The sequence below is a fragment of the Phaseolus vulgaris genome, chromosome 1 (assembly GCF_051622355.1).
Source record: "Phaseolus vulgaris cultivar YP4 chromosome 1, ASM5162235v1, whole genome shotgun sequence".
NCBI classification, from domain to species: Eukaryota; Viridiplantae; Streptophyta; class Magnoliopsida; order Fabales; family Fabaceae; genus Phaseolus; species Phaseolus vulgaris.
This window is the reverse complement of record NC_143498.1, coordinates 8,048,679-8,058,025: the sequence shown is the minus strand read 5'-3', so window position 1 is coordinate 8,058,025 and position 9,347 is coordinate 8,048,679.

Genomic DNA, 9,347 nt, shown 5'->3' with positions numbered 1-9,347 from the left:
GACAAGTGTTTCACCTATTATAAAGTATCCAAGAAATATTAGTCCTAACAGTAAACTAAGGTAGAATCACATTCAAGTCATAAACTAATAAGATTTATCTTTTTGAACTTGTTCAATAACATGTATATAACTCCATAAAACTCAACAACTTTAAATATCAAGAAAATAAGAGAAACCACCAATAAATTATCTCATACAATTTATTGAGAATTCAAATTTAAGATATGGTGAATGCATTTTTCCGTTTTAATTTTAATAAATTGGAAAACTTTACCTTAAAAAATTAAAAAGTTGATAAAAAAATAAAAAAAACCTATCATGAGAGTTTGTCATTGAATAACAGTATAAAAATTTACAATATAGGTTTTTTAAAATATACAATATTTTATAATCATTAAATTAAATTTATGTTGATTAAATTAATTTTACATATTAGTTTATTTTTAAAATGTACTATTTTTGAGTAATTTAATGAAGTTTAAATAAATTTTAAATTTTAGTTTCTAATTAATTCAATGTTAGGTTTAAAAAGATTTAATTAAAAGTAAACAAAACAGCAGTCAACTACTATTTTATTATTTAAAATTAAACTTTAGTAATCCTTAAAGGAAATTTGACTTTGAAAATAAATTATGAACAAAAAAATCTAAAGAAAAGAACAAATAAATAAATTGAGTCAACTGAAATTTTAGAGATATAAATGAAAGATTGAAGTTACAAATGCTTTTATTTCATTGAAACTATAAAAAAATATTTATTGCATTATACCAATATTTTGGAATCATAATAAGTTATATAAAAAAAAATTATAGTCTGGTTGAATAATTAATTTTACTATAAAAACACAAATGTAATGTGTTTTGTGCAGCAACAAAATTAAACTGTTGATATTATGTAAAATCAATTTAATCAATATAAAATTATTTTAATAATAATAACAAATACTTTATAAAACATTTAAATAAATACTTTTAGAACCCTTTGACCTGCCACACGCGCCCTCACTTTCCGTGCTTCTGACGTCATCTCAATTTGGCTATTTGTTGGATTATTCAAAAGTGCTTTTTATAGTTGGTGAATAATATTATGATTATTAGTCTTCTTGGATTATACTATATAATATAAAGGTTATATTATTAATTTAGTTTTTTATTTAAGAAATTATTGATTTTTTAATTTTTAATATTTCATTTCTTGATTTCTATAATTGATGTAAATATATTTTTATCCAATTGGCATTAATTAACACTACTGGAGTTGAAAAAAAAATAGTCATATTATAATTTTATTCTTTGAATTTTAAAAATAAAAAATGTAATCTAAAAATACTTTTAGCATGCTTAATATTTTTAATGCCAATAAATTTTAAAATAATAAAAATTATAATTTTATCAAAATGATAGTTTTCAAATATTTTTAGAAAATTAAAAATAGTAATTTAAAATTTTATACTTTTAAAAATAATATATTATAGGTTAAGTTTTACTTTAATCAAATTCAAGAGATTAAAGAACTGTTTTTTATATAGACGATAGACAAAAAAATCTTAAAAATAAAAGAAAAAAACACAAGAAGTTATAGTAATACTTTAAGTTATATTTGAAACTTAATAACATTGTATTTTAATTTTTAAATAGTATAATAAATTTTTAAAAAACTCCCCGATAATATATATATATATATATATATATATATATATTACTACAAACAAATTATTAAATAAAAATAATTTTATAGACAAAATATAACTAATTACTGTAGATATAAAGAGAAAACACAATTTAATTTCAATAAATGAACAATAATTTAATTTCAAGATACATCAAGAAAAGAAACCTATAAAAAGATACAAGCTTTAAGGAAAATCATCGAAGAATCAAGTCCCACTTTGGGATATGTTCGTAGAATATAACATTAGCATTTTCTTAGTTTTCTTATTGTCTTCTTTGTAATTTTTTTTTTTTCGTATGGAAGCCTAAACTCTTCTTGGTTGATTCTCTTGTAATTTCACAGTGAATTCTAACGTTCTGTGCAATTAACATTTTATTCTTCAATATCTATAATATGCTGCACTAGACAATCTATTTATGATAATCCACATGTTAGCCCCTTTGAGCATGTATCCTTTTGTTATTTTTAACACCATATTACTAACCTAAAAAGGAAAAGAAGAAGAAGAAACAAACCATAATTTTCCCTACCTTAGAAGATAAATGAGCCTTGGAATTATTTTGGGAATAGGTTCTTAAATAAGTGTGAGGATGTACTGTTAGAATATAAGACCTTAAACGAGAGGAGGGTGAATTGTTTAAAGGGGGTTTTCGAAAACTTTTTAAGCTAGAACAAAATCTTTTGTATGAAACTCAATCAGAAATTCAATTAGCCAAGATATAAAGCACAAAACAGTAAAGCACCAAAAAAATAATTGGTTGTTTTTTTCAAAACAATCGGTTGTTTATACCAACAAATCAATAACAACTGAATTTAAATGAGTTTAAGGGAAGAAAGAGATACACAAACAGTTTATACTGGTTCACTCTTAAACCTAGAGCTACATCCAGTCCCCAAAATCCACTGGGCAATCCACTAAGCAATCAAAAACAGATTACACACAAAACAACCAAAGAAGTGACCTTGAACCCTTCAAGAAACACACTTCCTTTGGCACAATACACACCAAGAATGTTGATCTTGAGAACCTCAAGAGCACACAACACTCCTTGGCTTACAACACCAAAAATTACAAAGTATTCAGAACGAATTACACTTGTTTACAGAATAAACTGAAATCAATACAGATGTAATCCTATTCCATCTCTCTTGAGAAAACCAAAGTTGAAAAGTGAATGTTCAAAACTTGAAAGCAATCTCTCACAACTGAAAAACTCAAATTTTTTTTTCTTGTTTGTTATAAAACATAAACAAACTATTTATAGCTTTCAAAGATTGGTGAAAACATTTAATACAAGAGCGTATTCAGTTGAAAATCATTTAAAGCACACTCAACTAACAAAACAGAATTCTGTTCGGATTTTCAAACAAACAATTGATTGAAAGCACGAAACAATCGATTGTTTTGGTTTGACAGCAAGTCAACCAACCAAAACAGTTTTCAACATTTTCAAAAACACCTAAAAGTAAAACAATCGGTTGTTTCGACAAAACAACAGGTTGTTTTTCACTTAGTTTGAAAAACACTTTAATCTTAAAAGATTTAAAAACACTTTAATTTTAGATTCAACAAAGAGTGGATTACACAGATAAACTACCCAGATCTTATCCTAAACACAACAGCAACTTCAGCCTTGCATCAAACACTTGGATTTGGATTCTTCAAAGCCTTTGATCACTCTTGATTCAACATGTACATCATTTTCCTTAGCTTACTTCCTCATGTTACTGACTTATTACTGAAAAAGATAGAAAAAGAAAGAAATGAATAAAACAAAAATAAGGAAAGAAAATAAAATAAAAGAACACAAGTATAGACCATCTAATGCACAGGTTAGATCGCCTATTGCATGAAAAAGCAAAAAAGAAGAAGAAGAAAGAATGATATTTTGAAATAAAAAAAGGAGTTGAATTATAATGCTTACCTACATTTGTATATGAATGTATTTCCCATTTCTCCTATACTTTCGATGGTCTAAGCCTTTTTTCCCCTCATTTTTTCTACCTTTACCTTAACCCCATCACAACCCTCACAAAGTCCTTTGATCTTTGTGTGCTTGTTATTCAACTGTTGTAGATATTAGAATCTTGGTAGGCCAATGGTAGTGTTTGCTTGCATGAGTGCTTTAAATGAAAATACAAATCTAAACACTTGAGAGTTGGAGAGCATCTAGTGAAAATTCTATCATTCTTGATTCACCTTTTGATTTAAGTGACCTTCTTGTATGTTAAGATATAGAGAATTCCATTCATATTTTTCTTGATTATTTGATTTCTTATAAATTAAATCATGCCTGCTATTATGTGTTCTTAGTATTTGCTGTAATTGTATTGTATTCCTTTGATAAACTACTAGTTCATGAAGTGTTTTGCCCAGGAGTGCAAAAGAGTAAGTTTAGGAGTATTTGATGAGCATAATCTTATTTACACTTAAAACCTTTAATCATAGCTTTTTTAGACTATAATTATAAATAAATCCATTGTTTTAAATAAGATTCATGCAGTAAGATTTATTTGGACCTTAACTATTATTACGGTTAATATTGGATTATTAGTCACACTTGACAGTCTAATCTCTCTTATTGCAGACGACCTAGTAGTTGCATGGAGCAGATAGTATGAACTCATATGCTAAGACTTAGTTGAAGAAAACACCTCAGCAATATCAACTTTAATGAAGATGAAGTTGTAGAAAGATTATGGTGTGAATGTCTTAGATTAGACGGTATGATAATAAGCGTCTAGTGCATTAATGCATAAGTATGAAAGATCGTCTACGATTGTGAGTGGGCATGATCAATCAAGGTCTAAGTTACTTCTCTGAATCAAAATGGAAAACAAAATTTGAGTAAAAGAATCATAGAATAAAATCTACAATGTCTCATAAATATATCATCTGGAAAAATAAGAAGAAATAAAATCTACCACAAAACAGGGAACAAAATCTAAATATTTTGGAAATTTGAAAACTGAGAAATTGTGAATAATAATTGAACCATGGATTAATTCTGAGATCCATGGAGAAAAGAAACCTATAAAAAGATATAAGTTTCAAGGATAAATCATTGAATTGAATTGAGTTCCACTATGGGATATGTTCGTACAATAGACCATTAACGTTTTCCTAGTTTTCCTATTTTCGTCTTTGTAATTCTTTCGTTTTGTTTCTGCATGAAAGGCTAAACTCTTTTGGATTAATTCTCTTATAATTTCAAAATGAATTCTGAGATCCATGGAGAAAAGAAACCTATAAAAATATATAAGTTTCAAGGAGAAATCATTGAATTGAATTGAGTCCCACTATGGGATACGTTCGTACAAAAGAGCATTAACATTTTCCTAGTTTTCCTATTTTCTTCTTTGTAATTCTTTCGTTTTGTCTCTGCATGAAATGCTAAACTCTTTTGGGTTGATTCTCTTGTAATTTCACAGTGAATTTTGAGGCTTTGTGCAATTAACATTTTATTCTTCAATATTTGTAACAGGTTGTGCTAGGTGGTTTGGTCTTTTGAGCTCTAATTTATTTCATTGGAATTGTCTTTGAATGCATGTTGATGATTAAATTATTTTATTTAATTGGAATTCTTGTTTAGTTTGCATTATTCTCTTGAACTCATGATTCAAGAGGTAAAAAACTAAAAACCTTATGAGTATATACATGGAGACAAGTAAGGTATTGAATAAATTACTATACACATATTTCATTAATTTGATTCCATTGATTTGGTTGACGCATGTTTAGTCAATTCACTCTTGTTCGGATGATTGAATAAATAATATACATATATATGTGTGTGTGTGTGAACTAATGAAGAAATTCAATGTTGAATGAGCTTGACATTCAACCCGTTCTTTAGTAATTTTTATCGTCTACTTTATTTTTTTTACAACAATGTCAACCCCCCCTTTACTTACTGTTATTTCTAAATTTTTATTGCTTGTAGATAAGTTTCAAACATTGTTTGACTGGATTCATAATTGGATATGCTAGGAGAGGACTTGAGGTCAACTGACTTATCTATTATATCATCCTTTAGTTGTTAGACGGTCTAGCACTATGTTACATAGTTTATATTGAAGTTATTTTTAATTTAATTATGAAACGAAAGCGAAATCACCTAATAGGCACTCTTATTAGATTGGGATTGTACATGCGACCTTTTTTATGTGAAATAGATTTTTCAAGTTCAATTAATAGTTTTGTTGCATACAAATGTGGTCATATTTTACATAGCTATCTTGAATATGATTGTATCTATGTATGTTCTGAACATTAAGTGAAGTTGTGTCAGATATTTTTTATATAATTTTATAAATCTAGTTTCTCAACAAATTAGTTAGACTTTGGACATATGTTTCATGCTATTATATTTAGAAGACCATACTCTAAATTAACATATAATATATTTATGTTGGTGTATATATCTTCCTCGAAAATGGATTTATTAACCTAATCTAATATACAATCTTTCACATGCTTCAAATATATAGTAGAATTGTGTTATCTTATAAGCTTGTATGTGATAAGTAAATGTTAGAGGTGTTATTATATATTAATCATATGACCAATTATTTTTTCTTATTACTTATAATTAAAAAAAATTAAGCATTGGTACTTCAAAACATAAGTTTTTGTATGTGCATACAATGTCCTTTAGTCACATGTCTTGTTGGATCACAAGACATACAATTTCGTTAAATCTAATAATAGATTCCTATTTACCCAATAGATGACAAAAGACAAAATGAGTCTAATATCACATATTGGTCCATATGCACATGACCACACATATTGTAGACCACATTATATTCAAGAGAACCACAAACATAACTCTTCTTATGTAGAATGGACCATTCTTATCTACACACACCATCTTTTTAATCACTTCTTACGTATGATTTGAAGGTACCAAAACCTACACCTTCTTCATGTAGAAATTTTATAACTCTCAAATTGAAGGATAACTATCACACTATGGTTACTATGAGAAGCTCTTATGTCACTTACATAACTATTAATTTTATAACTTCAAGTCCAAAAAAGTGCTTAGTTCACTTGCATGACTATTAGGAAGTCTTCTTATACTAGATGAGCTAGTGCAAATATTACTCCTAATATTAACTTTAATGTGACAATTTGATATCTTATATTTATAACCTATGATATACTATCATCAACTACTAACATGGTCAAACAAAAGTAACCTAAAATAGATTGGCAATTAGGGCTGACTGAAATATTATTAAATGGGTATGATTAGGTTATTCAATTACCTAACCATGATGATGATGATCCATTTATGAGCTCTAAGAGTTACGGGTAGATTTAGCCCTAAGGATTACTCAAGCATTTTTTTTACCCATTCTCTATTGTAAATGGACCCTTTTTAGATGGGAATGGAGTGTCTCTTAAAATGAATAAAACAAATCCCTTACATATAGATTCATGTTTATTTAATTAATTTTTTATGGATCAATCAATTCTTTTTCATTCAAACACTTAAGTGTGTCTCCAAAACAAGATAATTAATGCTTTTATGGTTTAATTGATTAAAATAAAAGATGTGTTTTACACAAGTTTAATTTAAAACACAGTGTTTTAATCGAGAATGACTTGGATTAATCGATCAGCTCAATTAATATTCATATTTAAAAAATAAGATCCATTTAACTTGTTAATTTGTCATTTAATTTATTAGAATTTTTTAAGTAAAACCTCTTTTCACTTTAAGCAATGAAAATTCACTTGTAAGGTATTGTTTGTTTCATAAAATCGCAAGAATCATATTTCTAAAATTATTAATATTACTTTTTTCAGTATATTTAAAAAGTGTGGGGTTTTAAATTTTCTATTTCTAGAAATATTTTTTCAATTCAAAATAATTTAGATAAATAATAAATAAAAAAAATTATGTCTATATAGGAATACCACTTTCTTATGGGAATTATAATAATAACCTGCAACTTGTGAATATGATTTCATGAAAAAATTATGTGCAAAATTTATATTTGATAACTTTCTATCATATGGGAATAAATATTTCGTATTTTTGAAAGACAAAAAATTACGTAATTAAAACAAATCATTTCTAGGGTTTGTGTAGATCTAGTCTACACCTTAAAGTTTTGTAGAGTTAATGTTAATTATAACTTTAAACATAGGTTGATTCTTTTAAACCACCAAATCAGGAGGCTTAAGCCATTAAATTTTTTTAAACGTCATTATGAGCTTTGAAGCATGGTTGAAATGCAATCCGAAACTCATAACTTCAATGTTGAATATTCAACTATGGAGAAAAGATAGTCTAAAAACAATGCAATCAATTGTGTAGTAGTTTTGAAGTGAGCATGCATAGGAGAAAAAATATTTTAAAATATTATTTTTTTTACAAATTAAAATTAGTTTATGTATTAATTAATTTATAAAAGTTTTTGCATATAGAAGAAATGATTGTTCTATGTCCTTCCTTTCTATATCTCTTGTTTAGAGTCTTATTTGTAGGTGTTGATATATATATATATATATATATATATATATACATATATATATATATGGCATCATTATGAAACTTAACATTTCAGTTAGGTTGATACCTCAAGTTTCAATAATCATCTGTCATCACATGAAAAACATATTATTAAAAAAATATTTTGATTGCTGAGTTTTATGGAGTTATCCATATCAATGAAGAAACAAAAAAATATGAGTTTTTCTAATTTATGACTTAAAATATGATTCTGCCTTGGTCTGTGTTGTTTTGTCTGCTATGACTAATGTTTCTTAGATTCTTTGTAATAGGTGAAACAAATGCCTTGATTATTATTGGAAAATCAAATTTATAATTTCTAATATTTTTCATGAAGGCAATGTTTGTGCTGACAAACTTGCTAACTTAGGTTTTATTCACAGGAAACAATTTCATTGGTATAATAGGCTTTCATCTAGTCTATTCTTATAATTATTTATTAATAGGTATATATTACCTAAGTATCGCTTCTCTTAGGTTTTATTCTATGGATTTTAGTCTAGTCCTCCATATAAGTATGATACTTTTGTTTGTCCCTAATTTCTCTTTGAAATTTTCTTAAAATCTTGTATGTTTCGATTGATTTAAGTTTGAGATTCTATCTCATGGGTTTTGCATAGAGTTTGTATTTTTTTTTCTTATTTAGTAACACTTTTTCATCTAATGACATGGATGTATAACATGAAATTTTATAAAAAATAAATTATTTTTAATATATATAAATTAGCTTATTACGAAATCAATTTTAATTTTTCTATATTTTCTTTTTTATAAGTCTCACTAAAGAACCTAGTTAACATGTCATTACAAAATCAAGGAATTAGAAATGAGTGATTAATGTGTGTAACCTAAGGTTGAATAATTTGAATATGTCCGAGTTTGATATTTAGAAGAAAAATAACATCTTTAACCAAATTAGTATGAGGCAGAACTTTCAAACACTCAATATTTATTTACCCTTTTTTATGTAATTGAGAATGTTGTTTAATAGATGTATTGGGAACTGATTAGCCGTGCTATTACGAAACGTTTTCACACAATTAGTAAAGGGATTAGAATTCAATATATATTATGAAGTTAAACTAAGGAATCTATATATACAGATTCTCTTAGTTAATATTTTCTTTTTACTTCAAAAAATTTTAATAA